The sequence below is a fragment of the Tursiops truncatus genome, chromosome 3, assembly GCF_011762595.2.
Source record: "Tursiops truncatus isolate mTurTru1 chromosome 3, mTurTru1.mat.Y, whole genome shotgun sequence".
In the NCBI taxonomy this organism is placed as follows: domain Eukaryota; kingdom Metazoa; phylum Chordata; class Mammalia; order Artiodactyla; family Delphinidae; genus Tursiops; species Tursiops truncatus.
Window position 1 is genome coordinate 44489709 of NC_047036.1, and position 20575 is coordinate 44510283.

Consider the following 20575-nt stretch of genomic DNA (forward strand, 5'->3'; position numbering starts at 1 on the left):
AAGCAACGACTGCGCATGGGACATCTAGTGACTGTGTCATCCAGCTGCCCATCCTGAGCTGGGCTCTGACGGACCCACCAAGTAATAAATTCAGCACTCCACTGTGAGATAGAAGTGGTGCATCTGGGATGGGCACGAGCAGGGACAGAGGACGCAAGTGAACATGAGCAGGTGACCCAGGCCCTTCTGTGATTCACTGTGTTTGTACCACTGCCCTTAGCTCACATCTAAGACTGCATGGGGGCTTCCCTTCTGACCAGCTGTTGGGGGATAAAAACGGCCAAGCTTGGGCCACACCTGGGCAGCTTGGTATGTAGGTGCAAGTGAAAACAGACCGCTGCTGTACTTCATCCCATGACAGGGACGGCCCTGGAAGAAAGTGGTGAGCAAAAGTCTTCCTTGTGGGTGCTAGGTGGACTATATGATTAAACAGTATGATTAGTCGTTATTTTCTACAGGATAATAGAAGAAAGTGGTGCATCACGGGTTAGGTTTTGGACAGGTCATTTTGGTGGTAAGTAAGAGGGGAGCTTTGGTTGATGAGGGAGTAGCACGGTGGTATGGGAGACTGTTGTGACTGACAGTGCCAGCTATAGAGAGAAGTGGTCCAAGAGAGTTTTAAAGGTAGATGTCTCTCCTGTCAGTATGCTGCAAATAGATTTTTGACATAGGCTCTGGTCATGATTCTAGCTCTTCCAGATCTTTTCAGAGAGGCTTAGAGAAGATCGAGGTAAAATCTTTTCTTGGAGTGGTATATGTCACATGAACTTATCTATCTGGTGAAATAAGGGCTCCAGGTAACACAAAAACAGTTTGGTGTCTCCTTAGCAATGAGGACAGAATGGGATGGAGGGAACCTGAGGACTTAGAGAGGAAGAGGAGAGGAGAGATTAGGGAATACAGAGACTCAAGTGTGTACCCATGTCCATGTCTGGTATTGATTGGATCTTGCCTGGGGAACTCATGTTAAGTTTTCAAGATTGGTTTTTGTTTTCGTTTTTTTAGAGAAACAATAAGAAGAGAATCATTCATTTGGGATGGAGGTAATTTTGGTGCTAACTGGTTTTTTCACTTTGGGCAAATTCTTTCTGGTCTTGGTTTTACTGTTTTTAATCTAACCAGTTGACTTCAGCGAACTCTGAAGTTCTTCCTAACTTTTGCCTATGTACTTCTTTGGATAAAGCCTCTGGGGCAACAGAGGTGCTGAAGCAATTAAGAAGGGAAGGGGTAAGGAAAGTAAATGAATGAGGGTAAAGCATACGTCACAGAAGAGGAAGGGCCCATGAGAAGGAGGAAATGAAAAACTTTAGGGATTTATATTTATAGGAAAGCAATGTTTGATTGATTATATGTTCATAGAAATATTTTGAGGGGTGGAAGAATATTTGCAAATATTTGTCAAGTTGTTTACATGGTTGCAAAGCCCAGTATGCACTTTGAGGGTAAGAAGAGTTGATGTTTAAAAAGCCAAGAGAGGGTGTATCTTTGGTGAATCGTCTGTGTGGGGAGTGTACCCCTGCTCCCAGCACCAACAGAATATTGGGTGCTTCCCTCTCACTTCAGGCTGGCGAGAGGGGCTGTAAGGCGGCCAATCAGAAAGCTTGATGTGTGGATTTGGGGGTGCATGCTGGTCCTCTGCAGAAGGTAGTTTGGAAATGAAAGACTGGCTGAAGCCACGCATGAAGGCAGGGGAAGAACAAGGGTTGCATATTTAACATTTGCCAACAATGTGTGACCTTCCTCTGGCCAAATGGGGGCCATGAAAGGGAATCAGGTTGGAGCTTCCTGTGGTGGGTTCTGCAAGGCACTGAGGGTCCAGAGTCTGAGGCTCTAGGGTTTACCGCTAAGGCAGGAGCTGATGTGAGGGACGTAGCAACAGGTCAGCTAAAGGAGATCATCGTGGACCTCTGAGGAATCCACAAATGTTTCCCCAAGGTAAAAAGTTGGCTTTGGTCCTCCGTCAGATGACCAAGAACATCAACACTGACCAAGTCAACTGGGTCTTCCCGGATCTTCTCTTTCTTCCCTCTCTTCTTACAACCCTGCAAATTTGGGCGTGGGGTGGGGAGAAGCTGACAGGAAAGTTGAGTTTCTTCTCTTTCTGTTCTCCCAGCAGGTTTCCAGACCCAGGCCGGCCCAAGCTAAGAGAGTACAGTTTGCTGCCCTATTTTAAAATACAGTTCCAGGTTTTTATGAGGGGGGCTAAGTAGGAGACAGAGCAGGACTCACTCCCACAGTTTCTTCTGGAAGTCACGAACTGACGATGCGCAGGCAATAAACCTCATTCTACAAGCTTGTCAGTGTACTAAGCTGCATAAAACAGTGGTCTATTAGTACTAAATCTTAAATTAGCTACTGGATTTTTAGAAGTACAGGACAAGAGCCAAACGAAGAAGTTTCTTCTAAATCTATAGCAGCTCCAGGCAGCTGAGAGCTACCAGCCGCTAGTCTTATGAACAGATATTCTGGGATTCCTATTTATAGAGGCCGTCTTGTCACATGGGCAAGCCATGTTTTTCTGGCATTGTTCCTTACCGTGTCATGGACCTTAACTTTTGGAATGTCCAACACCTTTTAGTAAGCTTGAGTAGGTGTTTAACCAGGCCAGCATTGAATCTTGGGATGTAAAGCTTACAAGGGTATTGAGGCTCTAATGCCCTCATTTTACAGAGGGGGAATGGAGGATCCTAGCGGTGAAAACATTTGTTAGTTACAGAGTTAGGAACACATCCAGGCTTCTTGACTCCAAGTCTGGTGCCTTTCACATATCATAAATTTAAACTAAGGATTTTGTTTTGTTTGAGTTTTGGATATGAGAGGGGCTGAAAGTAGGTTTGTTTTTTTTTTTTTTAACCATACAGTTAAACAAACTAATAATTTTATAGCGTCTAAGGCTGTTGTATCATTTATATAAACCAGAGGAAGAAAAAACAATTTCTAATCTCTTAGCACTCACCAGCCATATCAGTAAAAATAAATTTAGAATGTCATGAGCTCAGTAACTTTGAGAGAGACTCAATCCTGCCCGTCAGGTACAGTCTGAATACACATAGGTATATCACTCTGGACATGGATTCCGCCTCTTAGGAGGTGTGTGGCTCTGTGTAAGTCACTAAATTTTCATGAAATTGTTTCTTCTTCGTTAAAAAGAAGAATGATCCAGATTGGTTCATATGTTAAAGATATTTTAAATTGTAAAACACTTAATAAGAATAAAGTATTACAGTTGTTTTCAGTTATTGCCATGTGGAAATTCTAGAGAGGCATCCTCTTCCATAGACATTTGTTACCAGGACCATTATGTGGGTGGTATTTGCAGGCTGGTCTATGAGGTTGTGCCCCAGGGGTGCAATTATTATAGATCATAGTATGAGTGGTGCCCTCAGTGGCTTTAAGCTACATGGGTACCCTGTTACCTGCTGTGTTTATTTCCTGCTGGACTCTTGGGATGCACATGATGTAGTCATAGGCATACTCTGCAGAACATCTTCCGGGTGAACATTGCCTTGGTAGAATACCTCTTGGTTTTCTAAACTTCAGAGAACATATTTATGTCTTAAATCAATATTTTCAACCCAAGTTTAAAAGAATTACATTTATATTCCTAAAGATACAACCAAATACTTTTTACAAAATGGTGTGTGAGAATTTCTTGACTTATATTTTAAACTCAACTGATGGGAAGTCAGAATCCCATGAGGACAGTTCGAAAATGTACCAAATGTCAACACAAGGGAGCTTGAAGGTCTTAAGAGAGACATTGGGATGTTGATGTTCCTAAAGGAGACTGTGATCACAGTGTCATATTTCATATGAGCCACTGACTGCCAGGTGCTATTGTGTGCTCTGCTGGTCCTGAACACGTTTCCACAGTGATTGACATGGCACATCCAGTGGAACAAGTTCTGCACTTTGCAATTCCTCGGCGTGAGGTTTTCTAAGAGCTCTTTGACAAGCTTTTAATCTGTCTCTTCAAAACCAGCTTACTTTGCAAGAGCAACAATTGTCACTTTGTCTTCAACCCCCTCTTCAAAGTCTCACGCAGGCCACAAACGACAGGGTTAGTTGTTTACATGCACTGTTCATCTTTTGTGGAAATACTTTTGATATGACTTTTTATTGAGCTCTAGAACTAGTCCTTACTCATAAATATTTGATTCTTTGGAGAGTAGTGGAGTGCCCAGCAGAACAGCATATACCTTTACCTTTCCTTGCAGGTAGGGGGTAGCCATGTGACAGAATTCTAGCCAATGAGGTATAAACGGAAGTTGTTGGGGAAGCGCCTCAAAAGAGAAGCATGTGCTTATTTACTCTAGCTTTTCCTTTCATCTGAAACATGGACATGATGTCTGGAGCTTTGGCAGCCATCTTGAGAACATAAGAATATGAGGGTCAAGGATAGTGAAAGGGAAAATTCAGAGGAGTGTGGGTCTCTGATGACATCAAGGAGCACCATACCAGACCTATATCAGCCCCCTTTGGATATCTTTTATATGAGAGAACAATAAATCCCAAAATATGCTCAATAATACAGTGTTGGTGGGTTTGGAACACAATTTCTAAGTGATAGATATATCTTGTCTATTTTTGTCCAACTCCTCCTCAGATTGTTCCCCCATCCCTAAGTTGAAATGATCGTCGCATCCTGGCCAAGCCAGTTCCTTCGTTTCTTTCAGGACATTTCTCAGACTTACATCCTGTGAAAAATCTTTTACTTTTCTTCTTCCTTTCTGATCAGGCTTATAGTTAACAAAGGTATAACTTTTTTGGTGTTTGAGTCAATCTCTTCTATGTATAATATTCTTTTCTATATAGTCACTTTTGTGTGTTTTCTATCCCTCAGGATGTAAAGTCATTGGGAACAGAAATCTATTCTAGTTTATCTTGCTATGTCCCGTTACTCTCCAGCATTTGGGCCTAGCAAAGTGGTGAGTCCTACAAACTCTATGAATACTGACTGCATGCATTTTGTCAAAACTAGAGAAACATGGGGTGGAGACTGATAACTGAGCAAGTCTTGATCCTTGCTCATGTGAATCAGACTTGGGTTGTAGAGCAGGTGATGGTCCTGCTGCCTCATTCTACAGTCAGCTGCAACGGTCCCCATTTCCCACAGAAGGAGAAGTGAGGTCTCCTGCTCTCTCAGGAGTGCCCACCCCCATCTGTCTCTGGGCTTCTCCCAGGGCTTTTAGGGCATTTTTCTTCTTCCTCTTCTTTCCTTCCTCTTCTTCTTCTTAACTTTATGCAATTCTTTTAAAACGAAACTAGAAAGCAAATTGAGAAATTAGTTATAAACTGACCTTTTCCAATGCATATCTTTGCCCAGAAACAACCCCCTTTGTGTAAACTCACCATCTTGTACTTGTTGCTCAAATGGCTCCTCAAATTCTTTCTTTTCAGGAAGTCTTCTTTCAATGGACTGAAAGTACGAGGGCCAGCCTACTTAGTATTTGACCATTCAGTAAAGATGTATTGAAGTCTACTATATGCTCAGTACTTTGAGATGATCCTGGGGGAGTGAGCATCAAGTGTAAAATGAAGTATGGTTTTTGACCTAAGAAAATATACAGTCTGGTTAGGGAATTCACATCTGCAGAACTCAGTAAAGCTAAACATTCTGTCATAAAGAGGTTTAAGATAATGTGCATCCTGTCTCTGGCTGGGCATATCACGTCCACCCCTTACCCCTTATCCAAAGGGACAAGCCATGGACTCGTGAAGTGCCTACTGAATCCTCTCCTTACTGGTCAGCTCACTTTCCACACTTATTCTTTAACTGCTCATAATATAAGTTACACATTATTAAATGTGTGCGTTTATAATTGGATTATTGTTTCAAATACCAATACATTAATCAAAGAGCAGATTATAAGCCCTTGTATGGCTAACATTGGGTTACATATTTTGGGAGTGCAGCAAGGGCTGACTGTAGGATGTGGTCTTACCTGTTTTCTTCGTCACCTCTTTCAGGAAGCCTTTGCTGACTCTGTCCTACCCCTGGTAGGGTTATTTATTCTGAGTTTCCATTGGAGTGATGATGATGATTAATGTTAATTGAGATTTAGTAAGTGCCAGACACTGTGCTGAGTACTTTACTTGTTACCTCATTCAATCCTCCCAACAAACCAAAGCAGTATGTAGTGTGATTACTCTATCTTTACAGATGAGGACACTGAGGTACAGTTAATCAACCTGACCAGGGCTGTGCAACTAGTAAGTGGGAGAGAGACATTCCAATGCGGGTCGTCTAGTATAATCACCTCTGGTTTAAAGGTAAGGGGGTTGCATCGGTCTGCTTGGGCTGATACCGTAACAAAATACCACAACAAAGCTCAATGTGGCTTAACCAACAGAAGATTTATTTTCTCAGAGTTCTGGAGGCTAGGAAGTCTAAGATCAAGGTCCAGCAGAGTTCTGTTTTTGCTGAGAGCTCTCCTCCTGGCTAGCAGATGGCTTCCTTCTCACTGTGTCTTCACATGGAGGAGAAAGAGCGAACTTTCTGTTATCTCTTCTCCTAAGGGCACTAAATCCCTTAATGAGGGCCCCACTCTCATGACCTCTTCTAACCCCAGTTACCTCCCAAAGACCCCACATCTAGATACCATCACACTGGGAATTAGGGTTTTAACATAAACATTTTGGGAGGACAGACATTCAGTCCATAACAGGACCCAAGGCTTGGGGAGATTATATAGTACAGCCAAGGTCAGAATTATTAGGTAGAAGGGCAAGTACTGGATCCCAGATTTCTGGAGGTGGGTGGGCCTTTGTGTTACTTTGAGTTAATAAGGCAAGAGGATAAGCAAGAACAGGGAGGATCCCTGGTACTGTCAGACATTTTGGATGCCCAAAGAACATTGCAGGTCAGGGCACCTTAACCCTGGTAATTGTAAAGATAAACATACCTCTTTCTCTTCTGCTATGTTATGTTTGCAATATTTTTATTTAGGCAGAAAGAAATAGACCTTCTTTTCTTCATCTGATTCAATTCATAATTAACCTCTAATAAATGAAAGCCTGGTCTTTAGAAAAAAACCTCTCTCTCCTAATTTTTGAGATTATATCTTAAGTAGGAATTTTATAGAGCCGTAATGTTTTTGTGAGGCTTGTAGGTTCTTGCCAACGTTTTCAATATTGTATCAGTCAAGATTTCAATGGGAAACAGATGGCACATTAAGATTAGGTAGTTTGAGAGGAGTTTGATGAGAAGTCTATTTAGAAGGGTGTGGGCATGGCTTAGGAAAAGCAGCAGAGATGGTGTGTACTCCTATGCCATGGTTCTTGTTAATACTGTCAGGCCTGAAGGAACAAGTGAAAGGAGAGGTAAGGGAGACCCAGAGAGAGAGAGGTATACGGAGAGGGCTGCCTGACAGTGGGGGAGTTCAGCCAACTCATAGCCCATTATGGGGACTCCCTGGGGAAAAATCACCTACCCTCACTCTCTTCCCGCTTCTGATCTCCTGAAACTCTGTCCCACTGGCTGAATCTAACAAGAGCCAACAGCAAGGGGTTATGTTGATGTATTCTGAACATATCAGCCTCCTGGGGCAGGGAGCAGAGTTTAGAAGGATGAAGAATTAACTAGGAGGATAAAGGGAGGATATTATCCCAAATACCATTTTCAGTGAGGTGGAGATTTAGGAAGTGATCCTGACTGCCATTTAAGCTGTTCTGCCTTTTTCTGTTAAACGTCATAGATGGTATATAACCTAGCGATTGGCATGGTTCACTTTAGTGTGTGAAATGAGAGAGAAAGGGAGGTAGGTTGACTTTAAATATCTTCCTTACCCAACGAGAATGGAGAACGAGGTACTCCATCCTACCGTACTCAAGAATGGGGTTTAGAGTTGCTATACATTAGCGATACAGTTAAAATAAGTAAAACTTTTCATTGATTAGGCAAGTGGTCCTTAAGATCAAGTTATTGGTGAGAAATTCAAACCAGTTTATGAGTGCATTTTGTAGAAACGGCTTTGACGGCCAGTCTGAAGAGACTCGATCTGATAAACTGTGGCCCTCTGTTTCTACACTACCGGGAAGCAGTAGTCCCTGGAGTCAGGGGATGAAGGGTTGGTGTCCAGCTCTGCCACTTACTAGGGCATAGCCAGGGCATATCGGATCATCATAGCTTCTTCCTTTGTGGACTGAGGAAGATAATCATGCCTTTGCCAAAGGATTGCTGTAAAGACATTTAGCAGAGTGTCTGGCACAGAGGAAGTGTTTGGCAGATGTTAGACGTTCTAGCTCCGGTGAATTAGGGAATCTGGCCAACAAACAGCAGACAATCCTTTGCTAAATAAGGAAATGATACCTTCGTTAGAATGCTGACTTTCTAAAAATGAAAATGAAGTTTCAAAGGGGACATGTGCCTTCTCCAGAAAATGATTAATTATGGGTATTTTTGCAGTCAATGATACAATACAAATAATTAAATCAAAGTTTGCCTGGAAACTGTGGAAACAGACTCAAAAGCACATGGAGGTGTCAGGTTGGAGGTGAAGAACTGAGAAGCAGAAGAGGAGGGGAGGGGAAGCAGCTCTCTGCTACCACGGGGATTTTGCTGTGGCTGGGGCAGCCCGTTCATAGCTTCAGGGTCAAAGGCAAAGAGGATGTGCACAGCTGTCACTCCTGTGACTCTATGAGATCCAGGAAATAACGGGGTTTTTGGGCATCTCCATCTACTCTGCCTCCAATAACTTGGTGAAGTAGGGAGGCATGCTCAAGTGGTCCCAAACCCTGTGGCATAAGGAAGTGGTTGATCAGCATAGGAAAGGGAATTCCTTTTCTTTTTAATTAAAAAAAGATGATCTTTACTAAAACTTAACTAACTTAAATAAGCCTCACATGTTTAAATAATACACAAATAAAAGATAAAATCTCCTGTCTAGACAGTATTTCTGTTTAAGTAACTCTGGACTATTTTTAAGGACTGTTACCAAGAACACTCTTTCTGAGAGTCCTAGAGTGGGCTTTCCCTCTCTGATTTCCTCTTTTTATTTGGTCTCAAAGACTCTAGCAGTTTTCTTCTGCCCTATCCTTTGACCTCCTTATCTCATGTTTGAGAGTCATGTCTTTCTGACTCTTCTTGGATTTCCTACCAAGGCAGTTCTCTTCCTACTCACCCCCCTCCCATCTTTTAGTACAACTTCCAAGGCAGTCCGCCGTCATGATGACACAGGCAGATATTCTTTCTCCTTGTGATTACTAAACCTCGAGTCTAATTCCCCTATAATATAATCTTCATTTCTCCTGCCTCTTTCCAAATTAAACCAGTTAATTTACTCTCTGTAGAATGAATTTCATTATTTTCTGTATGTCACATCCCTTTTCTTAGAGATTGTTATTCTGTGCAGTGAAGATTTTTAGGAGTTTGTGAATTTATAAAACCAGAGCTTGAAAAAGATTTTCACTTGTTTCAACATCATATAACATCTGAGGAAGGTCAAAATGAAGCTTTCATCTGTACAATAGGGAAAGAAATTTTAAAAGGGCTCCAAGTGAAGTGGCACTGAGAAACTGAAGAGACTTATACACGACCAGTGCCAAGTAGGTCTAAGGGCAAATATCGCCCTTGAATAAAACACCTAATTGAGGAGCGTGTCACTCGCGGTGCCTCCTGGGAACTGGAGGAAGACCGTGTCCTCCTTCTCATGGACTCAGTGAGATTCTGCCTCCTACAGAGAAGTGGATAACAGGGAGCAGAATCTCTTTATATATCAATGCTGGGATGTGGAACTGCTATCTGGGGACAGTTGGAAGGGAGCCTTAGTGCTGGCAAGGGTGGCTCAGTACTTGGGCTCTATGAGGCCAGATTTAAAGCTCATTTAATAAATACGTGGGACCAATAGCTTTGAAATGATATTTTTGTTATTCTTCTTTGATCCAAAGGATTGAGGAAAGTGTTGGTTTACAGAAGAGAACTGAATGATTAATTGACCCAAAGGGCTTGTAGCACTTTTGCTGAACAAGCTAGATGATTCAGTCTTATTCAATGCTGACAAAGGATATGGAGCAGACTGGCAGCAGGATGGTCTCCCTTTATCCACCCACCTTCCATTGGAAGCTGGTTGCCTGCAGTGCCTAGAATGTGTACTCTATAGAGTACAGCTGGCCACTGGAAGATGAATAAAACTTTGCTTTATTGCTGGGTCTGGAACAATAGCCACGGGGGGCCCATCTGTATCAGTTTCCTATTACCGAATGATAAACTACCCCATAACTTAGTGGCTTAAAACAGTAACTATTATTTCTTACAATTCTCTGGGTTGTCTGGGCTCAGCTGATCCTTTTTTCTGTTCTCTATGGTGTCAGCTAGGCTATCTTTTTTTTTTTAACTTTTTTTTTCTACTTAAAGATGTATGTTTTTTTGTTTGTTTCTGTTGTTTTTGTTTTTGTTTTTGCGGTACGCGGGCCTCTCACTGTTGTGGCCTCTCCCGTTGCAGAGCATAGGCTCCGGACGTGCAGGCTCAGCGGTCATGGCTCACAGGCCGCTCCGTGGCATGTGGGATCTTCCCGGCCTGAGGCATGAACCCGTTTCCCCTGCATCGGCAGGCGGACTCTCAACCACTGCGCCACCAGGGAAGCCCCTTTTTTTTTTTCCTTTTTCTTTTTTAATTTATTTAATTTATTTTATTTTTGGCTGCGTTGGGTCTTCGTTGCTGCGTGTGGGCTTTCTCTAGTTGTGCGAGCGGGGGCTACTCTTCCTCGTGGTGCATGGGCTTCTCATTGCGGTGGCCTCTCTCGCTGCGGAGCACAGGCTCTAGGCACACCAGCTTCAGTAGTTGTGGCACGCAGGCTCAGTAGTTGTGGCTGGTGGGCTCTAGAGCGCAGGCTCAGTGGTTGTGGCGCACAGGCCTAGTTGCTCCGCGGCATGTGGGATCCTCCTGGACCAGGGCTCGAACCCATGTCCCCTGCATTGGCAGGGGGATTCTCAACCACTGCACCACCAGGGAAGCCCCAGCTAGGCTATCTTATGTGGCAACATCATTCTGGTGCTTGATACAAAGTGATTTACTAACGCATTTGGTGGTTAGTACTGGCTATTGGGTGGGACTTCTCTTTACATGTGACGTGTCCATTAGAGTAACTGAACTTCTTTTTACAATGGCTCAGGTTTCCAAACAAGAGTGAGAAGAGAAGCTACCTGGTCTCTTGAGGCCTGGGTCCAGAACTCAGCATGAGTCACTTCTGTCACATTTTATTGGCAAAACGAACCACACAGTCAGCCCAGATATAGTCTTGAACTCTTGATGGGCATGTGGCTAAAGATGGGAATATTTATTGGTGGCCATCTTTGCAGAGAACACACCATACCACCAATGGCAGGTAGGTGACATCAGCGTTGGTGGCAATCACAGCACCTCAGATACTGAGCCTGGGGCACAGAGACACAAGCACAGGTCTACTGAAATTGTTCTGGATTCCATAAGCACACGGTCTACTGAAATTGTTCTGGATTCCATAAGCACACCTGGCAGCCTTTTACCTCACTAAGATTGCCAGGTCAAGTTTGCAGGTGATCTGATAATCACAGGTACAGAGATCTTTTTGACTCATTCTACAGAGTAAGCTGTCCCAGCGAGAAGGAGCAGAGAAAATGCACAATGATTTAATGATCCCAGAAATTCTTCAGCTCAAAGTAGCAGCTAAAACTCTGGCCGTTGGTTTCAGGATTAAGAGACTTAGTCATAGTGGAAAACAGAGGGCTTTGGAGAGTCAGACCTGAGGTTGAATCCTGACTCCATGACTGATTAGCTTTGTGATTTTGGGCAAATCACCTAATTCTCTGAGTCTCATTGTTCTCATCTACAGTCTGGGGATTACATCCCTTCTCATACAGAGTGGCTGAGAATATAAAGTACCTGGCACACAGCTTCTTATATAAAAAGTGCTTAGTGAATATTAACTATTATTATCTTTGACTCATCTGGCTATGAAAATATGGCCATGACTTTAGGGTTTCCTAAGGAGCCATCAGTGCCTCTACCTTCACCCACCACCAGTTTATGTAAATATTTTGAAAGAGTACAGATCTTTCCAATTCTGTGAATATATAAGTGGGTCCTCCTCTTCCAGATTGGCTGGCTCAGTAAAGAAAGTCTTTGAGGTAACTTTTCCTTCTTCCTATATTCTTTCCCAACTATCACTGAATGTACTCTTCCCCATGTTGAAAGTTCAGGAATTCAGCAACTCTGTCCATTGAAGCATGGTTACACATTGAACATATCAATGTGTAACAAGATTTATTCTGTCCCTATTCTGCTTTTCTTGGGGGATATAAAAATTACTGATTAGGATATAAAAAGCAGATTCATAAACTATCCTGTTAGGAAAAGAAGCTATGGGATTTTAACATTAAACCTCCACTGTTTGCTCAGACACTACTGACTTCAGTTGCTTTTCCCTGTTATAGGACCATCTGTCAGATCATACAGCAGCATGTCCAAATTTGGGGATGTGAAATTATGGACGCTGTAAATATTGGTATTAGAAAGTGAACTTCCTGACCACGATTTCTTATTGTACTCTCCTAGGAAATATTTTTTCTTCTGCCCCAAAGACAGCTGAGGGCTCTACGGTCTGTCTGCCAGTTCTTTTCTTGACTGCCAATCACTGCTATCTTATCTCATTACTTTTTCTTGCTGAATCAGACTTTTGTCTCTCAGCTCCAGCAACATGAGCCATCGTCTTATTTTGATACTGAACAGATCTTCCTTTTTAAAGGAGGGAAGAGGTTAAGATGCTAAATGAACAGGAAGACCAAACCCACGCTCTTCTTAGGATTAGACCTCAAATTTCTTCTTCTCACGTTATGTTATTTAATCCCAATAGCTAGTAAGTAGCTGGGGAGAAGCCATTTGGACATTGTGCATTATCCCCCTTTTAGGAAGAATGGATTTTGCTCCTCTGTCCCTTCAATACAACTCAGAAAATTTCCCTGCATCCTGAAAAGAAATGCATTGCATTTCTAAATGGTTAGGAGTCCTTGCAGCTTTCTAAACATGCATCCTATAAAGGTCTCTGCTAGGAGCTCTGTAAAGGTAGAGATAAAACATGTGTTTCCATTTGCTTCATACTCTAACAACAGAAATGGTTTACTTTTCTGTTTGATCTTTAACTGACTGTGGAGGACCTTTTGTCTGTCCCCCTGCCCCAAATTACTTCTCTCCTCCCTCAGTTCCTCAAGGACAAAAATAATGAGTAAACAAACACATACACAAGTACAGTTTGTTTAACCCTAAAGTAAATCCCATTTTAGCTTTGTTGTCAAGCAAAGGCCCATTTTTATAAGGTGAGTAAGCATTACTTGACTGTTTTTAACAAGCGTTTTATCGTTTTCTTATATTCATCTTTTTTGGGGGTGTTTCTAGCATTGCTCGTTGTTAAAGATCAGGTTTGCCAGGAAGTAGACGCTGAGAAGGAGGTGGTGTGCAGGAGATGTGTGGGGGAAGGGAAGGAAGCAGGGTTGTGTAGAAGAGAAGTTGACTGTGGTGCAGTCTCAGTAAAGGCCTCAGCTAACTCTGGGGGAGCTCTAAGGCCGGGATGACCCTTCAGCGTTTTCTGCAACTGAGATGAGGGGCCCAGGATGTTGTACACCCATGTCAATCAGCCACTGGGTGAAGGCTGGCCTCAGGAATGGGATGTGACTTATTTGAGGCAACTTTCTTCAACCTAGGGCTATTCCAAGAGAGGGAGAGGTGACAGTTGAAGTTGAGGGCTGTGAGCTGCGGGACTCCCAGCAGCTGGAGGAATGAGTTCTTCTGTCCCACAGGGGATTCTGGGAAGTACCTCACAATCTCCATGACATCTTAGATCTGGGCAACTGGATCCTTGCCTCGGGTTCTGTATTTTGGAAAGCTCCATTCTGACCTTTCTCCTTTCTCCAGCCTTGCCTCTCCTCAAGGGGCAAGGGCCTTAGGACCCAAAGACTGCATCCCTCCTCACTGCACTTTGGGTACTCAAGACCCAGAAAGCCCCAAGCTTTCAAGCCTAGGCCACAGAGGTGGCCAAGGGACAGGCATTTGGGAGGGTAGGTGCACACAGTGGGCTGTCCGCAAGCAGCCACACGAGGCCCTTCATATGTAGAACCGTGGGGAGTGGTAAGAACACAGCATTTGGGGAGGGGTCCATTTGTACTTGTGCTCTAGGCCCTGTAAATGTTGGGCGTCTGCCCTAATTGATAGCTAGCTCTAACTCTTCCTTACAGCTGGAGAAATGGAGACAAGCAGGAAACTCTTCTCTGGTTACAGAGGGGCATGAGCTCAGAGATGTGACTGGACCTCTGGTTATTGCCACTAGACTAGCTGCTCTCCTCACCAGAAACTGTTTATTTTCAGTCAGATATAGACGGCTAAACTCTCCTCAGAAGACTTGTCCCTCACTTTCTTTGTCTCATAGAACTATTTGTGAGGATTAGAGTAAAAGTCTATAACTCTGCAATTCCCTGGAGAAAGGTGCTGTAAAGACACAAGATATTATAGTATAATCCTTAGAATACACTAATGCTAATGGCCAGGGAGCAGAGACCCTGAATCGTGAGTTCTGCTTGGCTTGCTCAAATGCCAGGTTTAGCGTCAAAGCAGTCCATGATTGATAGATCAGTGGTAGCTAAAAGATGATGAGCTTTTGTAAATGGGTGACTAGCTCCTAAAGAAAGCCACATATTTTACCTGATAACACCCAAGTAAAATAGTTATTTCAGCTTTTAGAAATGTTGCCATCAGTAACTTGAGGAGTTTTCCGTCTTGGAATTTGGTGCTATAATTTCTTTTCATCTATCACTGCTAAATCTCCTATTTACTGAAAACACCTTCCAAAGTTCTCTAGAGGTTAACCCTTAACCCAGTATCCAGGCAGTCTATAACTGGCATCTTTTTTGCTCCAGAATCACATTTCACAACAGATTTCACACCAGACAGATGAGTCCTGTAAAAAATCTTCAGAAGGCAGGAGGGCCTTTTGCATCCTATACAGCTACACCCAGATAGCAAGGGAGCTGCTCCACTCCAGCCAGCACCCCTGGAACTCATCTCCACTCCTACCCAATGGTGATATGTGCTGTTCAATTAACAGCCTCCTTTAAATTTACTATCTTCTTGGTTTCTCAGTTTGCTGGCTTCTTGAAGATTTTCTATTTAGTGAATGAGCAAATGATCTAGAATTATGAAGAAATATGTCCCGTGAAATATTGTCCTTGCTTCATCTAGATAGAAATAGCCAGGCATTCTGTTCCCTGTCCCACTCCCTCAACAAAGGTAGAAGAGCACTAAGAAAACTCAAAGTTCCAGAGACTGTATATGTCCTGTGTGTATATAGGTATTTAGGCAAACAGTGGCCCCAGGAATTGTTATCGGTGAACTGAATTTACTTAAATGAATAGACCTTTAGATGCTATGATATCACAGAGAAGCAGAATCAGAGGAGGGCCTCTGATCCTGTGTTGTCACTAATTCTGTCATCTTGACACTCAGCTCCCTGCCTATAAAAATAAGAGCTTGGGGAGTTAGGTAGATCAGTGGTTCCTAACCTGAGTGTTGCACTATTTTAATATTTCAAAAGGCCTAAGTAAAATAATAGTTTGTAAAAAAAAAAAATCTGTGTCAGTGGTACATAGGCTAAAGAAAATAGAAAATTCATTTTGCTTTTGATTGGAATACTATCAGCCCAGTATGGCAATTGTGGTTTTCTTTTGTGTTTTTTAGAAGTTTTATAGTTTTACATTTTACATTTAAGTCCTCGGTGCATTTTTTTTTTTTTTTTTTTTTTGTGGTACGCGGGCCTCTCACTGTTGTGGCCTCTCCCGTTGTGGAGCACAGGCTCCGGACACACAGGCTCAGCGACCATGGCTCACGGGCCCAGGCGCTCCGCGGCATGTGGGATCTTCCCGGACCGGGGCACGAACCCGTGTCCCCTGCATCGGCAGGCGGACTCTCAACCACTGCGCCACCAGGGAAGCCCCTCAGTGCATTTTGAGTTAAATTTTGGTACAAGATGTGAGGTTTAAGTCAAGGTTTATGCTTTTGCCTGTAGATATCCAATGACCGCAGCACTAATCATTAAAAACATTAATGATTTGTTTGCATCTTTGTCACAAATCAATTGCTCATATTCATGTAGATATAATTCTGGTTTTCCTATTATGTTCCATTGGACTGTGTGTCTTTTTCCTTCACCAGTACCACACTGTCTTAGTTACTGTTGCTATACAGTTGACCCTTGAACAATGTGGGTGTTAGAGGTGCCAACCTTCACACAGTCTAAAATCCACGTACAACTTTACAGCTGACCCTTAATATCCACGGTTCTGCACCTACGTGGATTCAACCAACCGTGGATCATGTGGTACTGTAGTATGTACTGTTTGTTGAAAAAAAAATCCACGTATAAGTGGACTTTATAAGTGCAGTTCAAACCCATGTTGTTCAAGGGTCAACTGTATAGTAAACCTTAACATTGGGGAAGAGTGATTTCTTCCACTCTATTCTTCTTTGTTTAAAGTTGTTTTGGCTATTTCAAGTCCTTTCTATTCATTTTAGAATAAACTTGTATATTATACAAAACACCTTACTAAGATTTAATAAAAATTGTGTTAAGCCTATAGAACAATTTAGGGAGAATTGTCATCTTTACTGTGTTGAACCTTGTAATCCATGAACGTGGTATGTTTCTCCAAGTATTTAGATCGTCTTTGATCATCATTTTGTAATTCTCATCATGAAGATTCTATACATTGTTTTATTAAGTTTATACCTAAGACTTCAATTTTCTTTGGAGCAATTATAAATGGTTTGTATTTTTGATTTGAGTTTCAGCTTTTTTGTTGCCAGAGTAGAGTAGTGCAGTTAATTTTGATGTTTGATCTGCATTCTGTGAGCTTGTTGAACTCACAGTTCCAGGACGTTTTTTGGTAGATCCCTAGGAATTTTCTGCATAGCCAATCATGTCATCTGTGAGTAGAGACAGTAACTCAGCCTGATGAGTTTTATTTCTTTTTTTCCAATATGTATGTTTTTTTTCTTTTTCTTCCCTTATTTGTAGTGACTAAAAATTCCAGTAATATCTTGAATAAGAGTGGTGAAAGCATATACCTTGTCTTGTTCCTCCTCTTAGAGGGAAAGAATTCAGCCTTTGATGTATGAATGATGTTAGCTATAGGTTTTTGAGTAGATGCTGTTTATGAGATTAAGGAAGTCTCTCCTCTATTCGTAATGTGCTAAGCATTTTTATAATGAATGGATTTTGAATTTTGTCAAATGCTTCTTCTGAGTCAGTTGATATGATCATATGACTTTTCTTCTTTGTCCTGTTAATGTGGTTGATTACAATGGTTGATTTTTGGATATCAAACTTCCCTTGAATACTCCAATAGAATAAATCCCACTTGGCTGTGGTATACAATTCTTTTTACTTACTGTTGGATTTGATTTCCTAAAATTTTATTGAGGATTTCTGCTCTGCTTTAAAATAACTTTTGTTTAATTTCTTAACCTATTTTCCTGTGTAGCTTAAAGATTGGCAAATGCCTGAAGGTGGAAATCTCCCGTGTGTTGAGCTCATGTTAGATTAGTTATCTATAGTTATCTGTAACCACAAACACTTTAGCTGGAAAAATCACACAAGAATGTAATCTTAACTGTTTCTTTGGAGAATATAAACAGAAAATTATATAATTGGAAAGATAAGGCAATACCTATAGAAACATCCCAGCTATAACTTTTCCTATTTATTTATAGGCAGAGTTTGAAGATTCAAATTTGAATCCATGTTGCATGTGAGACCATGACATGTCCACAAATGGTAGCCCATAAAAGCGACTTGTACATGAATTCATGTATAAAGAGTTTGGATTCCATGCAGAGCACTATTCTAAGATTACCAAGTGTCAAGCTTCTTTCATGATTTCCTTTATTATGTAGCAGATGGAACTTCGCATAGCTATTGGAATGAAGATATGTACCACATGTTTTTCTTCGACCAAATAAACCCATGTAAACACATGGCATGATTGGGACCTCAGAGGATAATCAGATTAATTATTTCTTCAGTGTATCTTGGGGGGAAAGTGCTATAGGAGACCCTTGATCTAAGCCATCTCACATGAGTAGGGTATTGATGCAATCTTTGCAGTCACTTTTAAGTGAAGGAGTAGAGGCCCAGAAAAAAAGGTCACATTTTATAATCCCCAATTTATCGTGTTGGCTTTGCCTTCATTGCTTATAATTCTAGGTCATAGGATTTAATGAGCCTCTGTGTATGAATAGGAATTCATTTATGCAAACAAAATATCTCTTTAGGGGCTGGATGATTTACTAAGCAATTATCCTATTTAGCCGAAGAAAATATAGGTTTTTGGGTGAATTGCTGGTCATTAAAAGAATCGTCTTACTGATTTTGAATTTATGGGAACATTTTGTCTGTAGGAGATCTGATAAAAAAGAAACCATATTTTTGCTTTTTATGCAGCTGGACCTGTAACCACTCAAAGACATAGACTTTTCAATGATATATGTTTCATTGATTTGAGTAATATTCTATTTGTCCTCTGAAAAGCACTGCATCATCCCTAAGCAGAACAGGAAGAATAGCTTTGGCTGCACTCCATTTTCCAGGATAATTTTCTTCAAAGAAGACTGATTTCAGATGACTTTGAAAGCTCTTTTCAAAGTGCTTCCTGGATATTCTCTTTAATGATGGTGGAAATGCTGTTTAGATTATGTCTGACACTTTTGTACACTATTCACAATGCTTCTACCATTAAAAAAATGTGTTCCAGGCTTATGTTCTTGAGATTCAATAAGTTTATTACATTTTTTAATAGCACAAACAGATTTTCTTTGCTATTTAATAACAATCAGAAGAAGACAGTTAGCCCAGAGACAAAACAACAACCATGGATAAATTCAAGTTTTTCCATGATGAATCAATGCCTGAATTCCCATTTATGTTTTTCTGCCTACCATCTTCTCCTGTGGACTGCAAAATGATGAAGTAAAAGCTTTCCAGTTTACCCGTGGTGAAAACCATTATCACTCTGGAGAGCCTTCTTATGATAGGAACACCTGAGCTCCCTGTAGATTTAGCTGTCTTCATAAATTCTTAATGGAGTTATTCCTGGTATCTCGCAGGGAGATTATCATTCTTACCAATGAAACTTTCTTCTTGTTTCCAGGTTGAGTGGTCTTTTAGAAACTTGCATTTATAAAGAGACCTCCATGAAGAGAATCTTATCGATGTGTTCACCTTGCTTTCTTAAGAAGCCAAAGGTATTTCTATTGTTTTTTAAAAGTCTTGAGGTGTTTGATTATAAATAGCTGTTCGATTGCAAGCATGATTCTCTGTGCAGTATTGGTTGATTCTTTTATTTCGATGACAAGGGCTGTCACCAACAGATAATAACTTATAGCACAGACATTATTTTAAGTGCTAACGAGCATATAAGTACATTGCTGTTCTCATGCATTATAATCAGGACAATGCAGGTATTTTGGGTAAGCATGCTCACATTCATCCATGCATTAGAAATTAGGTGCTACTAATTACTCACCAGTCTCCCTTCCGGGCTCCATTCAAATGATAAATAGCAACAAGAATATAATCAAAGATTAAAATCATAGAATTAGATTTATTTATGGAGTAGACAACTTCCCCAGAACTCTCAAAGTGAGGAGCTTCCTGGTAAAGCTGAACTGTAGCATGAAGTTACTCCTTGTTCTAAATCTAAGGGAGAGCTGGATTTTCTTATCTAACATTTAGCTAGCTAACTGAAAGGACAATATGGCCTGTTCCCCAAAAATCTAATTGTTTATAGAACTAGAAATAACTACCTTTCCTTTTATAATGCTGTGATCTCATCCATCGAGTGACACAGGCCAGCAAAGGTCAGACTTTCCTTGGTCTCACCAGTTAGATTAATTCAGAGGAGTGAGTGAGCAGGGGATAGGGGGATTGGAAACATTAATCCCACTTCACCGCTCCTCAACTGCAAGTGAAAAGGAAGCCACTTCCCCTTAGCGGAATCAGGAGGAGTGCAGTGGCCGTGAAAATGTGCCCCTCGGGTCTCCTACCGCAGGGAGCCTAGTTGAACAGCCCCTCCTTATGCTCTGCTTTGAAATTCATTATTATATTTGTGCCTGGGTCTCACTTTCGGAAGGCTGTTCCTAGCCAGTGCTGAATGGGACAGGGATGCCCAGGCAGACCCACTTTGGGGAGTTAAAAGTCTTGGACAGGTGATTTTGGCCTGAAGGACTCCATGCTAGCTTTACTGGACTTTATTAGAAATGCACTGCAGTGTAAGACCTGTCTTCCTCCCCGCCTTTTTTTCTTCCTCCTTCCTTTCTTCCTTCCCTTTCTCCTACACAGGGGTCAGCACTGCAGTTTGATGCTCTCCCAGCTTCGTCCAGCTTCCCTCCTCCATTGCCCCTCACTGGCATTTTCCTAGTACATCCTTTTCATCTGTAATCCTGTCTTGTCATCTGCTTCTCAGAGGACTGGGAAAAATTCAAGGAGCAAAGTCATAGGCTATCCATCAACACCAAACATAGACACATATAAAATAATTGCAAGAAGTGCAATACTG

The 20575-nt window shown here is 41.7% G+C and overlaps 1 long non-coding RNA gene across 1 annotated transcript in view; it reads left to right on the forward strand.

Annotated features, from left to right (window-relative positions):
• The window catches only part of LOC109549028 (uncharacterized), a 124449-nt gene that overhangs the window by 27133 nt on the left and 76741 nt on the right, over window positions 1-20575 (forward strand). Inside the window, exon 2 of the long non-coding RNA XR_002175169.3 lies at window positions 19169-19262. This is a non-coding gene — a long non-coding RNA (uncharacterized lncRNA). The remainder of the gene's footprint in view (window positions 1-19168; window positions 19263-20575) is intronic.